Raw genomic sequence first — 23,342 nt, forward strand, 5'->3', positions numbered from 1 at the left:
GATGCACTGGGGAGCCTCTCAATGGCTGATGACTGATTCTCACAGGCTTCGCCCTGGCTGCATGTTCAGCTGTTTTGGTCCAGATAGCAATGGCGCAAGCAGCACTAGGAGCTCATGTTCTGAAGGTAATGACATTTGGGCATTGTACCATTTCATGCTGAGTGATAGTCTTTGCCCTAAATTGCTTATACAAACAGATGGTGGCTCTGCTGGACATCAGGAGGGGTAATAGAGGCTGGTGTGAAACTGCCTTGTGCTTCTCCCATCCCTAGTTTGGGCTACAGGAGCATAGCCAGGTTGGGCCTGAATTTGCACAGCATCTCATTCTGGATTCAGGGCCTGCTTTTTTCCTAGCATGCTGTCAGGGACCTCTCCCTTTGACTACTTCACCCTCATCCTCAGACACAGCCTCTGGTGACCAACAACTAATAAAGTTCCCCCTGTTTTTGTCCAGCTGATGACCCCCTTTGGCTCCCCCCCAATGACAGATGTCTTGTCCACAGGTGGCTATAACTGCCTTACATTCTTTTAATATAAAGGCTCCCTCCTTCTTATAGATGCTCTATGTGAGCTACAGCCATCCGTCAAAACAGGAGAGGACATAGGCTGGTTGGATATAGAAGTACAAGTGTTAGAGAGAAGTACAGTCTCCAAAGGGCAGCCCTAGAGCTGAACTTCTTCAGTCTTAGATGTGTGCATTCATAGCTTGGTTTGTCTCTAATACAGTTGCAGCCAGAAAAAGGCATTTGCACTCCTGAACACTGCTGTGACCCTCCCACAGCAACCAAGGCTGTGCATCTACTGTACATGCCAGCTAGCCGGCCTCCTTCAAAGCATGGATGCCTTGTCTATAAGTGCAGTCCTTAAGGATGTGCGTGCAGCTTTGTGACTCGAGCAGAGGAGATGCTGATTCTTCTATGCAGGCATTAAAGAAAATCCTCCCCCTAGTTCTGGAGCTGAAATTACTCTCAGGAATGCATGGTGCAGTCAAAAGGTGAGCAGAGCTCTTAATCAACTAGTCAAATGGCTCTGAATAAGAGGCCATTTAAGCTGTGTGCTGTTCCCTTATAGCTCCTATTACATACACAACCTAAATATTGAGGCAGCAGATGGCTCATGAGGTGAATGAGGGGCTGTTCAAGTAAAATGTTGTATTGGAAGGAGAAGCGAGTGAGGCAGCAGGTAATGTAAGTGCCATTGAAGTGGGGGGGAGGGGTGAGATATGGTGGGCATAGGGATTGTGTGGGAGTCCATATGGGATGGGTGACAGTGAAGGGGACCCAGGCACAGTTGCAGAAGGTGAAAGGGAGAAAAGGATTGACACCATCATAGATTGTTTCACTTGGTATGGCAGTTAGATCTGAAATCTCCTCCAAGTCCAAGCAAAGAACATGAACTTTGAGGGAGCAGGGGATGTAGGTACCTGGGGCTGGGGGTTCCTGGGCTCTATTCCAGGCTCTGCCAGTGACCTGCTGCATAACCTTGAGCAAGTCTTTTCCCCTCTGCTTCCTTCCCCTATTTCTCAACCCAAGGTTTAGCAAAGGACTACATTGTCAAATGCACAGAGATCAATCCTCTGGTGGCAGAAAAAGGCAGTGTTATCACAAATCTCTGAAGGACAGACGGAGACTCCTTCCTTGCGCACTGCTTCTGAGTCTCATCATGCCCTTGGCCCTGGGAGGGTCAGGTTCGCTTCTGAGATATACTGTGACCCCTTCTGGACCTGTTACCCCAAGGATTTGCAGCTGCTGTTTTGGTAACCAAGGTGTTTTACTCCTGGTTCCATGGTGACTGTGCTCAGTGCTTTGCGATCTGCTTCTGCATGCTAGTGCTGTCTCCACCCTCCAGCCTCAGGTAGCTGACAGCTGTAGGCTATAAAAAATGGATGCATTGGGATAAACGGGGATTGCATATGACCCAGTCCTGCAAACACTTGTAAGAAAAGTATTGCTTCCTGCCCGAACTTGACCTCATCCAGGCTGCAAGATGGGGCTGAGAGACGAATACTCATTTGACTTGGTGGGAGTTTCAAGGAAGCAGAAGACTGAGCACTTGACTCTCCAGGTGCCAGATGATCTGGACCCCCTTTGCCATGGAGAAGCAGTTCCAGAAGGGACTTGCCCCCCACATGCTAATTTAGGGGCCTGCCCCTCATGCATGGGAGGTAGCATTTAGCCAAGGAGAAGCTGGACAGCATCTCAATTCCTGCTTGCTGTGCCAGCTTAGCCTGGACTTGTGGTTGTGAGGCTGTCTCATGGAGCCCTGTGTGTTAGCCCTGGGATGCTGAGCTGCTGTTCCATGTTAGTGAAGAAAGACCTGGTGCTTCCCAGGGGCAGGCATTGGCATGTCTCAGCCATGTGTCCATGCACTAAAGAGAGGGCTTTTTTCTCACTTGATCCATGTTTTCAAAGATATCCTTGAATGGAAACATATGGGTTCATTCATTCATTCATGTTCCATCCCCCAGTGCCACCCCCAGCCACCGTGAAGCCAGCGTGGATTGAACAGGGCTGCCTCTTTAGCACAAATAATGATTTATAAAATGGTGACATTTGAAATTAGTGGCTGCTGCTGCACTTGATGTTCTTGGCACTGTTCACTGCTACCCAAAGCGTACTGGGAATTGCAGGCTGTTATTTTCTTGCCTCATAGCCTGGGGCTGTTTTCAATAGTTCAAGTTGCAACAGAGCTGGAAGGCCCTCCCCACCAGCAACAGAGAGCCGATCCCACGATGAGATGCACGGTTTTGGAAGCTATGGCTTCGGCGTATTGGTTTTCTATCGAGGATGCTGCCAAACTGTTCTGCACAGGGAGATCCTGCCTGGCGCAGAATATCTTGGCTTTAAAAAAACTACTAAACCCTTTGTTCTTTAGAAGACATAGCAAATGCATGGTTGTTTAATAATGTAACTCAGTGCAGAACTGTTACTCGGAGCTTAGTGTATGGCCCCAAAATGGGCCCTGGGGCTGCATATGGGATCAAACATAACTTCAGTCACATAGGTGACCTCATGGATTTTGGTGGCCCTGGCCATGGGGGTAGAGCATCAGGTTTTGTAATACCTGGTAAGGGACATTTCCTTGCACAAAAATGGCTTCTCTGACTAAACCTGTTGCTGCCAATATATTGCCATGTGTCAGGTACCCAGGTTGTAGCTGTATTGGTCTAGAGGAATGAGGAATCATAATTCATGGAAGAGGCAACATCTTTTTATTAGACCAGCTAGATATTTGCAAATGAATTATTTTATTTATTTGCAAGCTTTCGGGCACACTTGCTCTTCATCAGGCATAGGAGAGAGCAGAAATTGTTGAAATTTTCCTACGCAGAAATGAAAATTCATATTCACAGGAGAGCTGAAGGTGTGGTAAAATCTCCTTTATGGAATAGCTCATTTTGTCCAGGTTAGGCACAGAGAGAGCTTGAAAAAGACTTCTTACCTCCAAGTTGATTACATCTTGGTTGCTACCAGACAGCTTCAAGGTAAAAAGACTTTTTCAGCCTTTCTCTGTGCCTAACCTGGACAAAATGAACTATTCCAAACAGGAGCCTTTACCATCCATACTTTCAGCTCTCCTGTGAAATATGAATTTTCATTTCTACCTAGGAGAACTTAAACAATCTCTGCTCTCTCCTATGTCTGATGAAGGGCGCGTGTGCCCCAAAGCTTGCAAATAAATAAAATAATTTGTTTTGCAAATATCTGGTTGGTCCAATAAAAGATGTCGCCTCTTCCATGAGTTTTGAATATATTACCATAGCATTTTTAGGCTCTGACATGGGATTGGATCTATGCGGAGCGCAGTAAAGATCCATTTTTGGCAAAAAGCTGAAGCGCATGGCTAAAGTGCAGCATGTGCTAGGTGCTTACGCAAGTCCAGAATCCCCCTGATAGCAAAGGATCTGTACCTGCAGATGTGATTGCAGGTGTGCGTGGGTGTATCCAACATAACAGGACACTGTCAGATTGAGATGGGGCCCAAAATGGAGTGCTTTGAACACTGATATGATGTTTCTACAACTTACCTTAAACTTCCAGTGAGCTTGTTTTACTATCCAGTATCCCCTGCTGCAGATGTTTGCAGCCTCAAAATTGCAGCTTTCTGGCAGTTTGCAGGACACCGGCAGTGAATGACTAAAAGCAAAAATGAAATTGCATAGTGAGTTGTCACTGTCCAGAGCTGCAGGAAGCAGAGATTTGTGAGCAGTTTAAATAAATCAGAATTTTAAAATGCTTTTAGTTCTGATAACGTGAAGGGACATAATCTGCTTAAAATTGCACTCCTGGCAATAAATGTATTGCCTGCCAGGATTACTAGTAACAATGTGAAAAGGAGAAAATGATTCTTATCTCTCTTACAAAGGGATGGGGAATATGGAAAGGAAGGTAGCATTATTATTGTCAATTTATTTATTTCTAGAATCTCTCCAGCAGAGGTTAAAGCAAAATGGTTTTTTGTATTTTGTTTCTCATTGGGTTTAGGCTGATCATTGGACAGCACTTTGCGGAGAGGCAGTTTCCTTGTGGTTTATGTGGGTTTTTCACACAGCAACAAGAGGGAGAAATACATAAATAAAGGAAAAAGTGCCTATTCAACCACACATGGTCTGGGAATTGATTAGATTTCAAGCTGACAATTTTTTGTTTATTAAAAGAAGTGGGGAGACTTTAAAAATGTCTATTGGATGCAGGAGTGAAGGTCCCATTGATTTGGGTGCCTAAGTCCCTTTGACACTTTTTGACATCCCACATGTATTTTCTTTTTTTCCTTTAACATACATCCTTTTAAAATCACCAAAGTTGCATTTTAATTTAGTGGAACCAAGCTAGTGTTTCACATGAGTTGCAATCAATTTAGCAAACTATTGCAAACCACAGAAATGCACAAATGGGCAAGAATTCTCTGGCTGGGAAGTTACTGGAGCCAGTGTGTTCAGAGAAGACCACTTGGCTGGGACTCAGGAGATCAGTCCTGTCCCAACTCTGTCACTGCTCTGTTCTGTAACCCTGGGCAAGTCACTTTCCCTCTCTCTGCCCCCACTTTTGCCCTTTGCCTTGTCTGTGTAGACAAGGAGCAGGCAATTATTTTGAGCAGAGGGCCGCTTACTGAGTTTTGGCAAGCCATCGAGGGCCGAGTGACAGGCAGCCCAGGACAGATAAATATTAATTTTCTAAATTTTTAGGGGCCCCCGCAGGCCGGATAGAATGGCCTGGTGGGCCACATCCGGCCTCCAGGCCACATTTTGCCCACCCCTGATGTAGACTGTCCCTGTCCTGAGAGCTTGCAGCTCTCCAGTTGTGTTTGGAGCTTGCAGGCATTGTACAAAGAATGGTGGCATCTGAAAATATCCAACCGAAGAGACTGCGCATAATTGCTCTGGGGGTTGATGAAGTCAGTGGGAGACGGGACTGTTCATCAGGAGGTTTGAATGCTCAGCAGTTTTCATAACTGAGTTGTATTTGTCCCAACTTGAGCTTTCCATAAAGGGACTCCCACGGAGCCAGCAGCCACCTTTGGAAATGGTCTGACGGTTTAGAGCCAGGAAGAGTCTTTCTCGGGAACTGGGAGGAGGAAGGGCCTCTCTGGCTTTCTTCCTTCTTACAAACGACTTGAAGGGCCTACTGGAAATGCTCCTGCTGTCCCTGCTTTCATTGAGTCTTGGTTTCTTATTTGGAGCAGAGCAGAAATGCAAGTGGAGGTCTCTGCATCCCGGAGGAAGCCACATACAGCACAAGCCACAGCGTGTTCCTGTAACGCTGATTAAAAGCAAGCTGTGGGTTAAGTGAATCCAGATGAACTTCAGCTCTGCTTATTGTTTCACCTGTCTTGAGATGAGGGATTGCAAAGCAAGTACAGCTAAACAGACTGAAACAACAGTGAGGGCATTTGGCGAACGCCTCAGTCCGAGACCCACGTTGAAGTGTCTCCTCAAGAATCGGCAGCATCCTTCTGTGCAAGTCCTGGAGCAGCAAGACTCGAGGGGCTGTGCAGTGCACAGCAGCCAGCAGGGATGGTGAAAAGGGATCCACTCCTGAGCAGCTACTTCCATTCCTGTCTCCAGGGAGGCAGCATGGGCTGCTTTCCATCTGCCCTGCCCTGGGCTCTGCTCCTGCTGCCAGATGCTGGGTTTAGGAGTGGTTCCAACCTGCAGATTCAAAGAGGGCTTGTCCCCAAGGTCTGTTTTCAAGCACAAGTAATTTTTGCAGGGTGATCCAATTCCAGCAGAGAAACCAGGCTGGGATGTATCATATAACTCTTCACTCCCATTCCCCCACTCCAGAAGCAGGACCTAAGCACGGAGCACCATCTCTCTCCCCCCAGCTTGTACTTGGGTCCCTGGAAAGCCACAAGGCCCAATGACTTCTACTCTGACTTCTCTGATAGGACAGTGCCCTCGCTTGTCCCATATGCACAGAAGGGACAGAATCGGCTTCCTGAGGGTATTTAGGATCCTGGTTGCTGATCAGAGCAGTTGAGCCCAAGTGATTACTCCGTCTGCCCTGCAGAGTCGGCATGGTTGTGGCGGGGGGAACAGGAGGCCATTCTGGTTTGTACATTTGCCCCCAGACCTGCTGACTAGTTCTGTCCTAGGACCGTATCAGTGATACTGATAACAGCAGATTGTAACCAAAGGGAGAGCTTGGCTGCAAAATCTTTCTGCTTGTCCATTGTCACCAGTAATAAAGAACCCAGGCTGGCTTTAATTTGGGATCGAATGAACAAAAAGAGCTGGCACCTATTTACCAATTTTTTGGGGTGGGTTTTTTTCTTTTTTTTTTTTTTTGCTTTCCTAGAATGTGAGCAGATCTGAAATGAAGCCATTGGGCCAAGTTAACTAAGAAGCATTGCAGTACCATTTTAGACTCTTTGGCCTGAATGGCAGTCTGGCTCCAGTTCAGCAAAGTGGTTAGGACTGTGTCAAGCCCCTCGATCTAGTTGGGAGTCTTATTTTAAACATTTGAATCTTTTTTTACAACGTCTCGTCTGCCTGCTTCTGCAGATGCCGCCACAGCAGCCTGGTTTGCCTTGACATTAGAAAAGTGATTTCAGATGGATCGCTGCTGTTGTAGAAAGCGATGGGGTGGGGGGTCGGGAGGGGGGAAGGTGATGGGATTGCACAGCTCACTTTTCCTTAATCTTAATCTTTGCTGCTTTAAGTGGAGACTCTCCAGCCTACAGCAACAGTCATAAAAAAACATAGTTTAAAGTGCCCTGCTGAAAGATGACATCTGTAACTGTTTTGTAGAGCTAGAGGCTGGCTCGCTGGGGACTTGAGAACACACAGCTTCAAGGCAATCGCTAATTACTCCCAGTAGTATGGAACCACTAGTTGATTTAGATCCTGTCGTATTCATTTGGTTGACTCCAAAGGTATCGACTCTAATGTAGTCAACACTCTCCTCCAGCCTGGCTGAATCCAGGCCGGGATTTTGGGAGGCCTCATGCAGCGATACCCAGCAGGGCAGGCTAATTTAGTTAGTCTGGGAGTGAGCGAGAACCACAGGCTTGGTCTGTGTCCAGCAGCCTCGATAAAGACCTGGTTGACCTAGATCCTGTCCAGCCTCTCTCCTCTCTTCCTCCGAAGGGGAACATTGGATTGATCACAGCCTCTGACCTTTTCCTTCCTGCTGTTTTTTGCTTGGGGATGCAGAGCACCTTTTTACAGTAAATTGTGAGGGGCTAATTTTAGCTGATGCTGCCAAGAGCTTCTTATCACAGTTACCTGGAGCAGTGAAACTTCCGAATTCAGTTCCCTCGAACATTGTTCCTTGGTGTTTCACATTTAAAACCACGTCAGACTAACCCAGGAACACGTGTACCATGGAACATGGGCTCAGTACCCAGTCTTGTGTGTGCTGCGGTAGTACCTGTGGGCTCTGCTCCATGTCTGGGTGCCTAGTGAGTTGGGCCCTGGCTTAAAAAGTTTAATCTAAGTAGATTAAAGGAAAGCCTATGCCCCCGTTGTGAGCCTGAAGCAGAGATTGTGCCTTAGGCATGGGGCCGTTCAGGGAATCTGAGGCAGAGCTGGGACTTGGACTCTGGTCTCCAAAGGGTGCTTCCATGATTTTTTTTAACCACAAGTTGATTTTTTTACTTTGGGAGGGATGGGCATGCATTGGAGTTAGCCTGGGAAGATTGCTGGTTTGGGCAGAAGTCATGAAGAATGTGGCGACTGTCCCGAGACTTTGTGTTGGATGGGTTTTTTCTTTATTCTTTCTATTTGAATTTGAGGGTTTGTTTGAACTTGGGACATTCGAGGGGTGAGAAGCCTTGGTATAAAAAATCCACAGGATAAAAATGTGGAGCGACGTCTTTGAAGTGAAAGAGCCCCACCAGAGCATGTGTGTTTTGCTTCAACAATAATTGCGTCATTTAACTATCTGATGGTTTTAGAAATTTGATTGGAATAAAAAATTTGGGTTGCTCCTAGCGTTATGTTTGGGCTTTCTGTTCTCATCCTATGCTGGTGGAGTGCTGGACCAAACTCTGAGCTATTACGTAAGTCAGTGTCATCAAGTATCTGCAAGCTGTGTACCGGCAGATTCAAGTATATATCTGTACCTTTTCAGAGAGCTGACTTAAAAACCATTGGACCCGAGTCTGCTCCATTTACAATGGAGTAAATCAGGAATTTAGTGGCTATGAATTCAGAATTGGGCATTTGCCAGGAGGCTTACGACACGACTCCCTCACTTTGTATCTGGTTTGACCGTTTCCTTTGACTGCAGATGTTGACAGTGTCTTCCATCTGCACACACAGCTCACGTTAACATCCGTGGGAGCTGCATGCATGGATGGAGGCCATGATACAGCTGTGCATGTTTCTACATCCACTTGGCCTGCAGCCATACTGTTTGGAGCTCTGATTTGCTCAGATCTTGTAAAGCTAAAAAGGGCAGAGCCTGGTCAGTACATGGCTTGGGTGACCTCTGTCGAGCACCCTGGTGTGAGCAGGAAGTCGGAATGGGGCTGGTATTCCTGTTCCTGCCTGTGCTGGCACGCATAGCAGTGGCTCCGTGTGCTAATGACATTGCTCTCTTGAGTTGTCGCTCAGGCGGTTTTTGCAGGGGCAGGGGGATTAACCTATGTTTCTTGCTTAAATATTAATGCAGAGTATTTATGCCTTGTCTCTGTAATAGCCGGAACCACAGCCTGTTAGAAATCACCGGAAGACTTTCTGTAAGCATAATTGCTTTGGGATCAGGCCGTAAATTGCTCCTTTGGTTGCAGCTGGGATAGAGAATTCTTTTCCCTTTTTGCCCTAAAATAATGTGGTGTTTGCTGCATCCTCCTAAAGCGCTGCTATGTCCCAGGGGTGGCGGGACCTAAGTGGTGGCTGGCGTTACTCCCGTTGATAAAGCAGTTTGGCATGATGGTTGCTACATAAGTGCTTCATGTTGTTCCGCACCCGTGCTCTTGTAAAGTGGTGCATTTGGCCGTACAAGGTCCAGGCACAATGCAGCTTCACAGACTGCAGAAACTTTGCCTTGTGGGAGAGTGTGGCCCCTTGTTGTATGACGTTACAGCAGAGCTAGATGAATCTGAATCAGTGCAGCCATGGATCCTTTAGGCCTCCGCCCATACAGGACCCCTCTTCCCACTGGCACATGGATTCGAATGCCAGGGATCCACAGTACACGGGGATGTAGCAGCGTTTTAGAAGGGTACAGGGACACATTATTTTAGGGCAAAAAGGGAGAAGAATTCTCTATCCCTGTTGAAACAAAAGGAGCAATTTAGGGCCTGATCCAACCCCCTTCTGTTCATTCGGACCCTTTAGCTGACCACAGAGATAGAAACAGAGTTGAAAGCAAGCCAGAGAAGGTGAGGACAACTTGGAGAAATTTTGGCACGGTAGAGGGGGTTGTACATGGGGTGGGGCGCGGTGGGGGGATGAAGGGAACGTGGAGACTTGGCTGGGCAAAACCTGAAATGCAATGAAGGAGATGCTAACTGCGACTGACCTGGGCCACAGGAGTATAGACGAGCTAAAGGAGGACTGAAGGCTGAGGGAGAGATTGTGATGGTCAAGACATTTGGTCCCTAGATCAGAGAGGCAGGTTCAGGTGGGCATGAGCTGTTTGGAGGCATTCTTCAGCCCTGAGGACTTGGGGCGGGCCAGGAGATGGCTGGCTGAGGCTCTAAGACGACAAACAACCAGAGGAATCGTATCCCTCTTCTGCTGAACAGATGTTGGAGGGTTGCTGCTGGTTTTCCACTCGGCTATAGAGCAACAATAAAACCACATTTAAATAATTTTTTTCTTTGTGAAATCTATTTGGAATATTCCACTCCTGGGAAACTTTCAGCGGGGTGAGGAGGAAGAAGAGGCAGCAGGCTTATTGCAGAGGCTGCTGGGCAGTAGATGAATTGGACGTGCTTGCTGTGTTGGTAGCCAAAGTGTGCACCTGGCCAGGTGGTGGACTGCTGCAGTGCTGATTCGCCTCGTGCAGTTAAGATGCTTGGATTGGGACTTGGACAGTAGATGAAATATGGACCGCTTCATATCCATTGTGCCTGGCATCTTGTCTTTGTTCTCCTGCCAGGCTGTGCTGCACGCGGAGCCAGGAACTGAATAGTACCATCTCTTGCATCTCACAGTCTGCTGCTCTGGTTGCTGTCAAGCAGCTGCCCACGGTGCAGGGAAAATGCTGCTGTTCTGCTCCCCTGCACTCTTGGTTTGGCCTTTCTGGAGCTTTGCTGAGCTGATTAACACCTAATTTGTGTTCTCCCTGTGATCACAAAGCTTTGGCATGGCACTTGTTAAAGGGGGAGAGAAAACTCCAAGCCACAGCTGCACCTTGGCATGCATCCATATCCCCCTGGGGACAAGCCTCAGCTTTGCACACACTTTTGTAATGGGCAGGGGAAGAAAAAGAGGGAGGGGTGGGGAGCCAGGGAGCTTGATTAGCAGCAGGAGAAAAATGATGATACAAGAATGGAGTGAATTACGCTTGAATTAATGAGAAAGGGATGCAGTTAAGGCACTTTACTGGGCTGTGGGAGCCCTGGTTCAATATCCAGTGCTGCCACAGACTGCTTCTTTGACCTTGGGCAAGTCACTAGGCTCTATCTAGAGACCTAGTTTGTAAAATGCAGTAATAGCCCTTCCTTTGGCCTGTTGGTTTCCACTTGAATTATTCGGTGTGGGGGACTGTCTCTTATTTTGCGTACATACAGGGCCTCTGCTTTTAGCAAGGACCTTTTAAGCACTGCTCTAATATTATTAACAGTGACAAGGTAGAATTAAGACTCCAGAGTTGAGGAAATGAGTGATATTCCCTTTTGCAGGGGAGCAGTCACTGCTGGTCACTTTCTACCTGCTTTGGGATGATTTGTGCAACCAGGCTGCAAATGAGAGAGAAATATGACCCAGGCTAGGCTAGGGAGCATGGTATTCCTGTATTGTTAGATGGGACAGCTGTACCTCACCTCACCCCCCCCGACCGTCTCCTGAATCTTCCTCCCCTGCAGAAGGTTGGTTGGAAGAGGTAGGATTTAGGGAGGCCAGTGGAAGAGTTTTAAAAAAAAAAAAAAAAAAAAAAAAAGATAATTTTAATTTTATTTTTTTACCATTCGTGGGACTGATTCTCGTTCAAAGTACCCCTGCAGAGCTAGGATCTGTCTGGTTTTATGGAGAATTTCTTTCTTGTGTTTGTGTTTAACTGGAAAAGATCATCATAGGCAGCCCCCTCTCTCCTCCTGAATTTTCAGCGCTCAGAACTGCAGGCCTCCAGTTGATTCATTCACAGGCATTTTCTTACTTCAGGAAGAGTTGCAGGCTGCAGTATGGTGGAACAAGAGTGGGACAGTGACCAGAGGATTTGATCCTGCAGTAGCTGTCAGTCGTAGCATCAGAAGTGATGGGGCATTGACAGTAGTGTGCATCGAGTCTAGCAGTCCTGCTGTACACCTGATCCAGAGCCCATAAAAATCAATGAATTTGGCTCTAGATGCTGGGGAAATTCACAGACACAGAAACCAACTAAGGAATTTAATGAGTGTCTGAATCTTTGCAGATCTACTGGAAAGTGATTTAATTGGAGGAAAATAACAGTTTGCCCATCAGACTTGCTGGTAGAGCTGCCTTGTACCTTTTGTCCAATAGATGACTGGTTCTTTTCAATGACTGTGCAACAAATTTAATTCTGAACAGGAAATGCAACTTGGAGGCAGAAGCTCTTTCATGAGTCTAATAGTAGAGGACATGAATAGTACACAATACAGGAGAATGCTGTTAGATCGTAATGGAAAAGTGTTTACTGTACAAGGCCTCAGGGCTGCATTGGGACCGATCAATGTAAAGACGTCTTGGGTTGGGACTGGGTTTTGTCATCTGTTAAATGGTGTCTGCCTCAATCTGTTGTTCATGCAACCTCTTTATTTTTATTTTTCAGGGTGGTGAAGGAAGAAATCTCGGATGACAATGCAAAGCTACCGTGCTTCAATGGGAGAGTGGTGTCCTGGGTATGTTGGACTGTGTGTTTTGTGTAAAGTTCTATATGGCGGGTAGAGGTTTAGCTTAGCTGTTATGTGGGTGCTGATAGAAAGGCCTGAAGCCTTGGCAACATCTAAAAAGTACTGGCCTCTTGCCAATAAGCAAGATCAGATGATGTAAAGGATGCGGACTCGGAGCTGGAGTATGTATTCATTCATTCATTCTGGTCCATTAGAATGCTCCCGTTGTTTGTGCGGCTCCCAAACTCTGAATTTCTGTGTTGCATGAGAGCACAGCCATACATGAACACTCATGACTAGCTGTATTTGAGTGAACCCCTTGATATGAATGACACTACTTGCTTGAGTGCAGTTACCCCTGCGTCTTAATATTTGCAGGACTGGGCCCCAAATCAGGAAGTAAAATTGCGTGGGTATCTATAGGTGAGGCCATCCGGAATGGGGCATAGGAGCTGGGCACTTAAATGGGTGTCCTTTTATTTATTTATTTAGAACAGAACAGTTCTTACCCTTGCAACAGATGCTCTGCGCTTTTGGAAATCACATATTTACTCCTGGGTATTATTTCTAGAAGCACAAAACTGAATTAAGCTTTTCCCACAATGATGTCTGAGGTTTGGCGGAGAAAGCAGGCTGCACAAACAGATGCTGATGATTTCTTCAGTGCCTTAGAATTGATGTTTCTGCACTCGGGATGCATGTGTCCAGCCTGGAAGAATTTAAGATCTGCAAAGTGTGCTTTTCCATCCTTTAATCTGGAAATGAATCTGATTTTTTTTTTTTTTTTTTTTTTGATGGCCCAAAGTCCATGAAGACATGGATATTAGATTAGAATACTTGAACTTTACCAATACATGTTGTTTCACCTCCAAATAAAGGAGTATCACTGAATTTGCAGGATGGGAGTTTGGCAATGAATATGATGCAACCTCCTGGAAAAAGACCATATTTATAGAGGTGGTTTAGGTGTCCAGCTTGGGTTGGGATCAGTGAGAGGGAGTGCTGAATGCTCTTGAAAATCTCCCCCATTGCATTTGAGAGGCAAATGCTAAGCATGATGGCAAAGCAGGTATGTAACAGAAGAATGGAAGCATTTTTTTTTTTTTTCATGGTATGTTGTACCAGCAGGCAGAGTTCCTCTTGATTCTGGAGAGCAGTTTTAAGTCCATCTTTATTCACTGATATAGGACTTTTTTTATATTCAATTTTTATTTTTATTATGGGGGTGCCTGGAGACCTCAAATGAGGCCTGACCCTACCTCCAGTGTCCTTGCCAGGCCATGTATCTCTCTCATTCGTTCTTTGGGGTATTAACATTAATTTCTCCATCAACATGCCACAATTGTTAGCTAGAAGTTGGCTTATTATGGTTACTAATTGCAATCAGGTGTGCTTTGTATCTACCTATAACCCTTCCTGGTGTTTTCCGTTTCATGCACACGTGACCTCTTCTCTAGGCTGAGCTGAGCAGTAATTAGCAGTGCTTAAGGACACACTCTTATTGCCTAGCTGGCTTGTTCTGCTTCACACGTGGTCCTAATTGTCTTGTGTTGGCCAGAGAGATGTGAAAAATACTGGCCCACCATATGTTAGACTGTAGAAGGGGTGGTCACCCCTATATAGAGTCTTAAGTATCACTCCAGCCTTCCAGGGATGGCTTGAATGATTTCCTCTTTAATTTGAGCACCTTTCTGAGCATCAAAACACAGGGCATGGATGCCTTGTTAAAACCTTGGTCTTGATGGAGTCTGGGAATTACCAAACAGCACTTTTTGTCTGTGAGGTGTCCTACTGAAGTCCTTTACTACAGACACTGGGCTACCTGCCAGCAGTAAGTAAAAAGGGTTTGCAAGATTTCCTACCATGAGTACATGATAAACCAAGTTCAGGGTGGGAAAAGGAAGCAGATGGGCTCATTTGGATGCAGCAATAATTCATAAAAGTGCATGTGCTCCTGCTATTGCATGTGGGTTAACATGAGGTGTTTAGTGCATTAGCGCCTTTGGGACTGACTCTAGAATATGGGACTAGGCCCTGAGCTGGTGTAAATTGGTATAGTGTGCTGATTCCTGTGGAAGTAGACTGATTTCTGCTAGTTGAGGATTTGTCCCATGGCTTTGTCTCTTGCTCCAAAGAGAACATTGAACCTGAAGTATTCCAGCCCACCGGTTGTGTCGTCAGACCTGCTGGTACGGAGCCGTCTCTGCACTGTACAAAAACATACTGGGCTGCTCCAAGCCACTGGGCCTGTCTGTTTGGAGATGAGAGTATGCGTGCTTTGCCTGTAAAAGCCAAATAAAACACGGATGACATGTTGTAACCTGCAGTGGGATTCACATATGAACTCTGCTGTTGGGGAAGGCTCTTGCAATGCTTCTTGCAGACATCTGTTCTTAATGTCTCAGATTCATCAAATGCCGAATTCTTCGCTTGGTTGCAAGAAACCAGCTGTGCATGTTCATAATGGGCTTGACACTGCTCCCAAGGAAGCTGGACTGAGTTTAGCAATCCCATTGCAGCAGGACTGTACTGTGTTATCTCTTTTTTGTTTCAAGTGTGTTAACACAGCCACATTACAAAAGAGGCAAATATTGTGGTTGTCCCAAGAATTTGTGTGCACTGGTTTATATGCTTAAAGTTACATTCATCCTTATTTAAAAAAGCAAAACAAAATGCATATGCATGTGCTTTAAGCATAAGCTCAAATGCTAGGCTGAATTCAGGCCTTTTACATTACAATGTTTGTCACTCAAATAGGGAAAGTTCTTCAGATTTTAAAAATCAGATCAAATCCAGCACATTGTTACTAAAAGTGTCAGGCAGACAAAGCTGTTACTTATGTAGGACCTACACAACTTGCTTTGTGCTCCTGTGCTTCGCTGCTTTGGCTCTGCAACAGCAGATGACTAATAGGCGCTGTGATTTTTCAAAGCTGTCTAGAGGCCTTGGCCGTAGGATTCCCTTCTGTGTTATGGGACTTCAGCGGATAACTTCCTTACTTGGCTTTTAAAAACTGAAGTGCCCTTTTCAGCTGTGCCATTGTAAATCCCCGGTGCTAAGTGGTAATCAAGGGCAGAGACCAATAAAAGGGGACTGCTTGGGATAATTGCCTTTGTAGCAAGGTGTAGGGAATCTGTGCGCTGTCTGCGGTGGATTAAATCAGTAGGGAAGAGAGATGCTTAAGCTTTCAGGAGCAGTTCTTATGTTGCAGAATAAAGTAGACGTTACAAATATATATGTTCCAGTTGCATCATGCAAGGCCAGCAGAGCTGGGTGGAAGACTTCTGGGCACCACGGACAGCTGTGTACTACTCGGGTTCTTGGACTGTGTCCATCGTTGGCGTGCAGGATGGGGTACTCCTTCATCAGCACTGAACAGTCGGTTTAACGGGCACTGATCCACCCAGGGTCCCTGGCTTTGGCTGAGATCTTGGGCTGCCCAGCTCCTGTGTTTTGAGGTCCCACACACATCTTCTGGAGAGTCAGCAGCATCAGCCGCTATGCCAGGTTAAATTCCAGCTCACTACGTTACATGCTTCTCGCCTCTTGTAGCTTCAGTTGTGACGCTTTGGTGTTCAGTCCTGTTGCCTGTGTGTTACTCCATTACTCCCAGATGCTAGGGGAGCAGATCCTAAATGCCTGGCAAACAAAGGGTGGTCAATGCCATTAACAGTGTGGAAGGCACCTTGAAAGCTTCAGATGAAAGGGGCTGCAGAAATGCCCATCATGGTAGCGATTAGTTTGGCAGGGAAGCAGCATCCATTTTAAATGCAGAGGGAGGGAAGAGCAACTCTCTTTGGAGAAGAACCAGCTTAACTCTGAAGGCCCCTTGTTTCCATCTCAGAAGCAGGCACTGTAAAGCAACCCCTTCTTCTGTGACCCCGTCTTCAACGCTAGCCCTGTCAGTCTCTGAGCTGAAAATCATTAATGCAAACAGGCTGATCTCCAGATTGCACCGCTGAGCTGGTTGTCTGTCTTTCCCAGTGCATTCAGCATCTCAGTGGAGCTTATTTTTCTCTAGCCAAAGTTCACTCGTCTTTTTTGGAAGTAGTAACTAACACTTGCAATTTACTGTGCGGTGGGTGAGAGGCCCCCTACCTTTTCCTCTGGTGATTGTAAGAGCAGTTGATTCAATCTGAACCAGCTAGTTTGTGCGATCACATTGTATTAGGCCTCCTGCATGGAAAAGTGCCACTGAGATTATTGCAAGAAGGGCCACTGCATTTAGCGCTGTCAAGAGAATGTTTCACCAGACTGAGTTGCTTCCTTTCTTCGTGTCTCCTGTTATGTCACCTGTAAAATAGAAAGAGATAGTTTGCCATGTTAGTGTAGTCAGGGAGAAGGCAGGGCAGGGTGGCACCTTACAGACTAACTGGTTCAAAGAGGCATACGCTTACATAGGCAGCAGCCTACCTTGTCAGACACTATGATGCTTTCATTGCATCTAACAAAGTAGGCTGTTGCCTACAAAAGTTCAAGTCTTTCTAAAGCAGTTAGTCTCTAAGGTGCCACTTTGCCCTGCCTTCCATCTGTAAAATAGGATGGACCCTTCCCTCTCCTTATGTAGCACTTCATGATCTACGTGTAATGAATTGTGTAGAGTATTCAAATTCTGAATCTTTTTTTTAATCCCAGTGAAATTCCAAGGCTTCTAAAATGCCTCTTTAAACCATTTGATTTATCATGCTCTTAGCTTCACTATAAGTTGCTGGCCACTGTCTAATATTACAATAATGGGTAACCCCTGTTCCAAGGGCGTCTCTTGTTTCAAAACCTCTGTGCATCCCTATGTGAAAGAAAAGTGCATTATGATTTGCATTTTACTTGCACTTAAGGTTGCAACCCCGATCAGTGCTGCTGTCCCAGTTCCACATTTGGCACTGTACAAACACATAGTAGGAGACGGCTCTATAAAGCGCTTGTAGTGTAAATGCATCGGATGGAGGATGGGAAACTGAGGCACAGAAATGAAGACATTTGGCCAAGGTCACAGAGGAAGTCTTGGGGAGCTAAACCCTGATGTTCTGCATCCTTGTACAGTTCCCTGCTGAAAAGGTTATCCTTCCCTCCAGACTACAAAGACTGCTGGGAAGACTTCCAGAGAGGGGCATGGATATTTTTTTTTAAGCACAATGTTTTATTTTCTTGACCCCTCAATGGGATTGCTATTAGCAGCCTGTGAACTTAAATGGAGGAAACTGAGGCTCCATGAAAGTATCTGAAACTGCAGAGAGCTTTAAAACAAAACAAAATGAAAAACAGTCATCACCCAAACCTTCAGTGAGTCAAGCATTGAGACGAACTTCAATTCATGGAAACAGATTTCAAAAGCTTTACACTTGGATTGTCCTTGTGAAAAGATTCCAGTAAAGGTTACATTTTACTGTGTCCCCTACAAAGGGCAAATATTCATTAATTTTGTTACAAGGGGGCATTTAGAGTTCGCTATTAAATAAGAGGGCTCGATTCAGAGATGTGCTGATTGTCCTTGACTCGCACTGAAGTCGATGTGAGAATTCTCATTGATTTAAATGGTGCAGGATTGGGCCCAGTGCCTCCTATGAGCCCATTCTGTGCCAGTGATTTTGGTGGGAGCCAAGTTTGGACCCGGTAGGAGTGGAAGATCATCCACACCGTTTAGGATTAGAGCCTGATTTTTATCTCATTCCAGGAGGGTCATGAATAAGGAAAGGCTGAAATACTGGGAGAGCCCCTTGGTCTTACTTGCCGGGAGCAGACTCTCCAGAGATCCCCTAACCTCCTTCACCAACGAGGTCAAGAACATCCTTATAACTAAAACTTCATGTAGCTGTCCGTTGAGAGCAGCTCTGCGCTCCATGTTTGTAGGAGGTCAGGAGCCTTCCTTCTCCCCAGCCTTCATAAGGTAGCTTGTCTTTGCTACTGCTCTTGGCTTGGGAGCAAAAAGCAGCAGGACCTGTGAAGAGTAGGAAATGGGGCTTTTCACTGAATGGAGAAACTGAGGTACCACCTCATGCATAATGGGTGTGGAGTAGCTTTGTTTTTCTGCAGGCTTGGGAACTCCTTCTGCAGAGTTCCCTGGGTGCAGAAACCTGCGAGTGAGTATGAACCTTATTTGCACGATCAGGGTCCTTCTCCTTCCTCCATGCAGGTGTCAGGACATCGTGAAAAGTGCTTTCAAGGGAGGTTGGAAGCTTCGTGCTCCGGTAAGAAATGCTGAATTGAAGACTGCCCATGTGAACATAACCCTTCCCTCTCCCTTGTGTTGCACAATGCACTTGCACGTTATAATTACTTGCTGGCATAATATTTCTCAACATGGAGAATAATTAGTATTAATTAGTACGCATTTGTTTATATGGTTCTTTGAACATGCAAATGGCTGAAAGAGCGTCTGGACCATCAGGTAGAGATACAGCTTTAAAGGAGTCACAAAACTGGTTCCTGAAGGTCGTACTCCTCTTAAGTTCAGTGTTTGAAGTTAATACTGCGAAGTCTCTTAATTGTTTAGAGACAATAAACTTCCTTGTGAGTTAGTCTTCCAAGGGATCTGCAATCCCATGAAAGATTCTTATTTCTCTCTGGGCTTGTAAAGGTCTAATGATGCACCGTGTCTCTGGCATGCTGAAAGTAGGAAATGGTGAAAATCTTGCCACAGGCTCTGACCTAGAAAGAGACCCTATCTTATTTTGCAGACATGAGGCTTGAATAGAGAGAAGCATCAGTGATATGTCCAGTATCTTTCTGGCTCAACTTGACCTGCTTTCCAAACCTTTGGCAGTTATCGCTATGGGGTTGTCTGCCTTTGGAAATTTAACGCAGAAATGATTTTGGAATAATTTATTCCTGAAGCCAGTAGATGAAGTGATTTAATTTAGATTAGAACAAACACACTCGGATTCTGGAGAAGAGTGTACGCGCAGGGCTTCTACTAAATAACTATCCCCATCAAATGATTTCAAATTGACACGGGTAGGTAATCCCTGATTATTGTCGTCTTGTTCCTTGCATAGTTAAAGTTGCTTTGACAGTAGAGTCGTGCTCGTGAGTTGCTGGCCGTGCTTCTAACTCTCGTGCAGCCGCCTACATTGGGTTCATTTTGTTTTTTGAGTTGTTTTATTGTTATATGGCTTCAGGTTTAAATTGTTGAGTTACCAAAGCTTGCTAAGAAGCCTGGAGTGTTATAAGATTCCGCATTCTCAGTTTTTATTTAAAAAATAAATAAATAAATAAAAAATCTGGGGGTTTATTTTCGAAATGAAAAAACCAGGATGAAATTGGGATGAAAGAAGGAAAAAGGAAAAAAAATGGTTTAAATTGGGGGGGAGGAATCAGTGGTGAAGAGGGAGGGAGTAAGGCTGGGGTGAGGGAAGGGGGAGGGGTGCAGCACAACCCGTTGGCTGCTCCCGGGGCTGCAGCAGGGAGCAAAGCTGGGGGAGCTGTCAGTGGGTGCGGGGCAGGAGGCATGGCTGTTGCTCCTATGTGCCCCCTGGGAGGTCTGTGGGCTGGGGGGCCAGTGCCGGACTCGTCCCGGGGTGCACGTGTCCCTGGATCTGTGCATGGGACAGGAGCATGCTGCCACCTGCCCTGAGCACCAGGAAGAGCCTAGTGCCACTGCCGGCCCCAGCCAGCAGGGAACAGGGCTGGACTCACTTACCTGCCGCCCACCCCCCCCAGTGGGGCTTGCAGCTCCCAGCACCCAGGGCAGGGCTGAAGCCAGAGCTGCTGTGGTACAGCTCAGACTCGCCCGCTCTGGGAGTGATTCCCATGGTCCGGCCTGCCCCACCCGGGGGCGGAAGCCCCGTGCCCTCAGGCAGCGGCTCCAGCCACCCTCCTCTGGCCCCTGCGTGGCCACCGCCATCCCACCACCCCCTGCTCCACATGTGGCCCATTCCCCACTTGTGCCGGTTAACAGGGATCTGAACTGAAAAACGGGTGTAAATCAGTAAAACCAAATACTTAAAAAAACCAACCAAACAAAAAAACAAAACCAGGGAATTTATCAGTGAAAAATCAGTAAAAAGTGAGAATGCGAAACACTAAAGATGGTGCACACACCACCACAACCCTGGTATGGGTTGATGAAATCAGGGAAAGGGGTAACTTTGCATCCTGGTTCTGTGTCCTCCTGGCTTAGCTCCCCAACTCGGAGTGTGATCCCTCGTTTAATTCTTCCAGAAAGAACATTTAGTTTAGTTTGTCCCTAGAGGATTCAGTGGGTGATGGAACGGAGGGAAGTCTTCATTGTCCCAAATGCTGAGCCAAGTATCTTACTACCAAAGGGTTGGCACGTGATGGCAGCCGATTTGTGAGCTAGGTCAACTTAATTGGACGCACTCCTTGGTCAAATTATTTGACTGTGTCAAGGAGGTGTATGTGTGTATACTTCAGAGTGGCTTAACTTAATTTAGTTAAGTTGACTTAGTTAGTATGTGAGCCTACTCCTGCTTGAGTTTGACTTCCGAGCCCAAGCGCCCTGGCTTGCTTCCACCTCCAAGTGGAGAGTAGGCCCCAGCAGTGATGAGGTCTCTTGAGGAAGCCAGGAAGTCCGTGATGAATTTGGGCTGCCTGGAGGGGAGTTCTCTCTCCTAGGTAGACCCCAGAACCCTCTTCCTCACCTTGTAAAGACCGGACGATGCCTCAGGGCATATGCTTCACTCCAGAGCATGCTGGGACGCTTGGCTTAAAGAGAAGGACTTGGACCCAATGATCTCACAAGATACCTTCCAGCCCTGCACTTCTGTGACTCTTGGAGAATGTAGATAACATCACCTGCAAAAGTCTACAAGCAAAAGCAAATGGATGCCTTGCATCTCTTGTGCCAAGCTGCCAGGACAATAAAGGTTTTTGTGACCAGTTCACTAGTTGGTTTTGGTTTGACCTTCAGTTCTCATCCAGTCCTACACCATTGCCTACTTGCCATTTAGATGTGCGTATTATGATCCATTGTAAGTCCTTCTCTTCCAGGGTAAGGGCGAGCAACAGAATGAGAGCCATTGGCCCCGATTTTCAGAGACATTAATTTCATAGGCATTAAGGCTGGAAGGGACCTTGGAAGATCATGCAAATGAGCGCAGTTGCCTCAGGAGGCTTAGAGCTCCTCCTTGTCCTCAATCCATCTCCAGGTTTACCCACACAGCCCACTGTTAAGGATCCAGTTTATAGCTCTCCTCCTCCAGATTGTTTACGATCCCCATTTGCAGATGATGTTGACAAGAGCTGCCATTTATTGTGCCGAACTATCAGCTGAAACATCTGTGCCTGACCTGCATTGCCAATTGCAAATTACTTTTTCCGCACTAACACCCATAAAATTGCAATGCTTATCTGCCTCTCCTTGACGCTAATTATTGGTGGAGGTTTATGTAAATCTTACTGTAAATTAATTGTTCACAGTTTGGAACCTTTTAATATCCTAGTCACTGGAACAGAATAGATAATTGCATCCATACATTTCAGGGCTAGCGGAGTTGCAGCCTTACCTTATGGAATAAGCATAGTGTTGCCCAGGCTACTCCGCTGCCTGGCTTCTCACACAATGGGCTTCACTTTCTTTGTCTCCTTTTGCTGTTTTAAACGCACTTCTGCCTGTAGCAAACAGCTTGACTAGCTAAGGCTTTTCTCACCAAGTCATCTGTGATAACTGGGCTCCTCCACTGTAATTTCCTGGGGTGTGTATGCATATATTCCCTATTGAGGCAGCATGTTTAAAAACTGGAACATTAAGTATATGTGATGTGGCTTAGCTGCCCCCTCCTATCTCTTTCTCTGCAGAGGCTGGTGCAGCGAATACCGATACTTTGAAGTTTTGAAGATGACTGACATTTTGAAAGTTTGGAGTTTCATCTTTTTTTAATAACATTTGAATCATTATATTTGTCATAGGCAGGAACTTTTGATCTTAGTGTCACATGCTGGATTGGTTTCCATGGGAGATGTCATTAAAGGAAAGCTCCACAACCCTTCAGCTGTTGTCTGTCTCTACTGCCCGTGGACTCGTGTACATATTTATACAGCTAGTCTGATGGCAAATTGTGATCATGGCTTCTGATTAGCTAAGAGTTGCATGCACCTCTTGTTATGTATGTTATTCCACCTTCCCCTCTCCTGCCTTGACTGGCCTGCTTGCCTCTTTCATGTTTCATTTTGTCTTTAAATTGGAATCAATTTGGGGCAGAGACTGTCGTTTCTTAGGTTTATACAGTACTTAGCTCATTGAAGCCCAGCCTGTTTGGCCTTGAGGCACTTTAATTGCATGCCAGAGTCTTTTGTTTAGTTATTATTCTTGTTGCGGCATTAGGCATGCTGGCCCCAGCTGAGAGCACGGGGCTGCACAGACACGTAAGAACACACGGCCAGTACTTTGAAGGTCTTGCAGCCCAAATGAATGAGGGACATGGAGGATGGGAGAAAGGGAATAGTTTCCTCATTTTACAGCTGGGAACCAGAGTCATGGGGTGACAGGAAAGTAGGGCTGGAAGGGACCTTATGTGAGGTCACTTTGTCCAGCTGAGTCACCAAGTGATGAAGGGTCTTGGAGCCTGTGACTCAGCCTTGGGGATAGTTTCCCTCAAGTTGAGACCCTCCCGCAAGCTAACATGAGAATTACCATTATGATAAGAATGTCTTGTCACTGAATGAAATGGCTTCTTAAAAGAGGAAGAAGAGGTGTCTCAGAATGTCACAAGAGACTTTCTGCTATGGATTTCATTCCTGAGCATCCAGGCAAACCCAGGGTAGAAAGACCTTTCCTACAAGAAAGACAAGGAAGCCAGCAGGAAAGGGAAAGGATTTCTCCCCCCAGCTGTAATGGAGGCCTGTCGGCACCAAGCAAGTGAGCTCTGCAGTCCTCTGTGCATATAGCCAACAAACTGGAATACCTGCCCACTGGGATACTGCAG

At 46.2% G+C, this 23,342-nt stretch overlaps 1 long non-coding RNA gene across 1 annotated transcript; it reads left to right on the top strand.

Annotated features, from left to right (window-relative positions):
- The first annotated feature begins 12,396 nt into the window (after positions 1–12,396).
- LOC109314414 lies at positions 12,397–23,058 on the top strand. Its single transcript, XR_002102282.1, has 2 exons — positions 12,397–12,471; positions 22,216–23,058. It is a non-coding gene; the product is annotated as an uncharacterized LOC109314414 (long non-coding RNA).
- Positions 23,059–23,342: the final 284 nt, after the last annotated feature.

This window comes from Crocodylus porosus, unplaced genomic scaffold (genome assembly GCF_001723895.1).
Source record: "Crocodylus porosus isolate Cpor-Errol unplaced genomic scaffold, CroPor_comp1, whole genome shotgun sequence".
Taxonomy (NCBI): Eukaryota; Metazoa; Chordata; order Crocodylia; family Crocodylidae; genus Crocodylus; species Crocodylus porosus.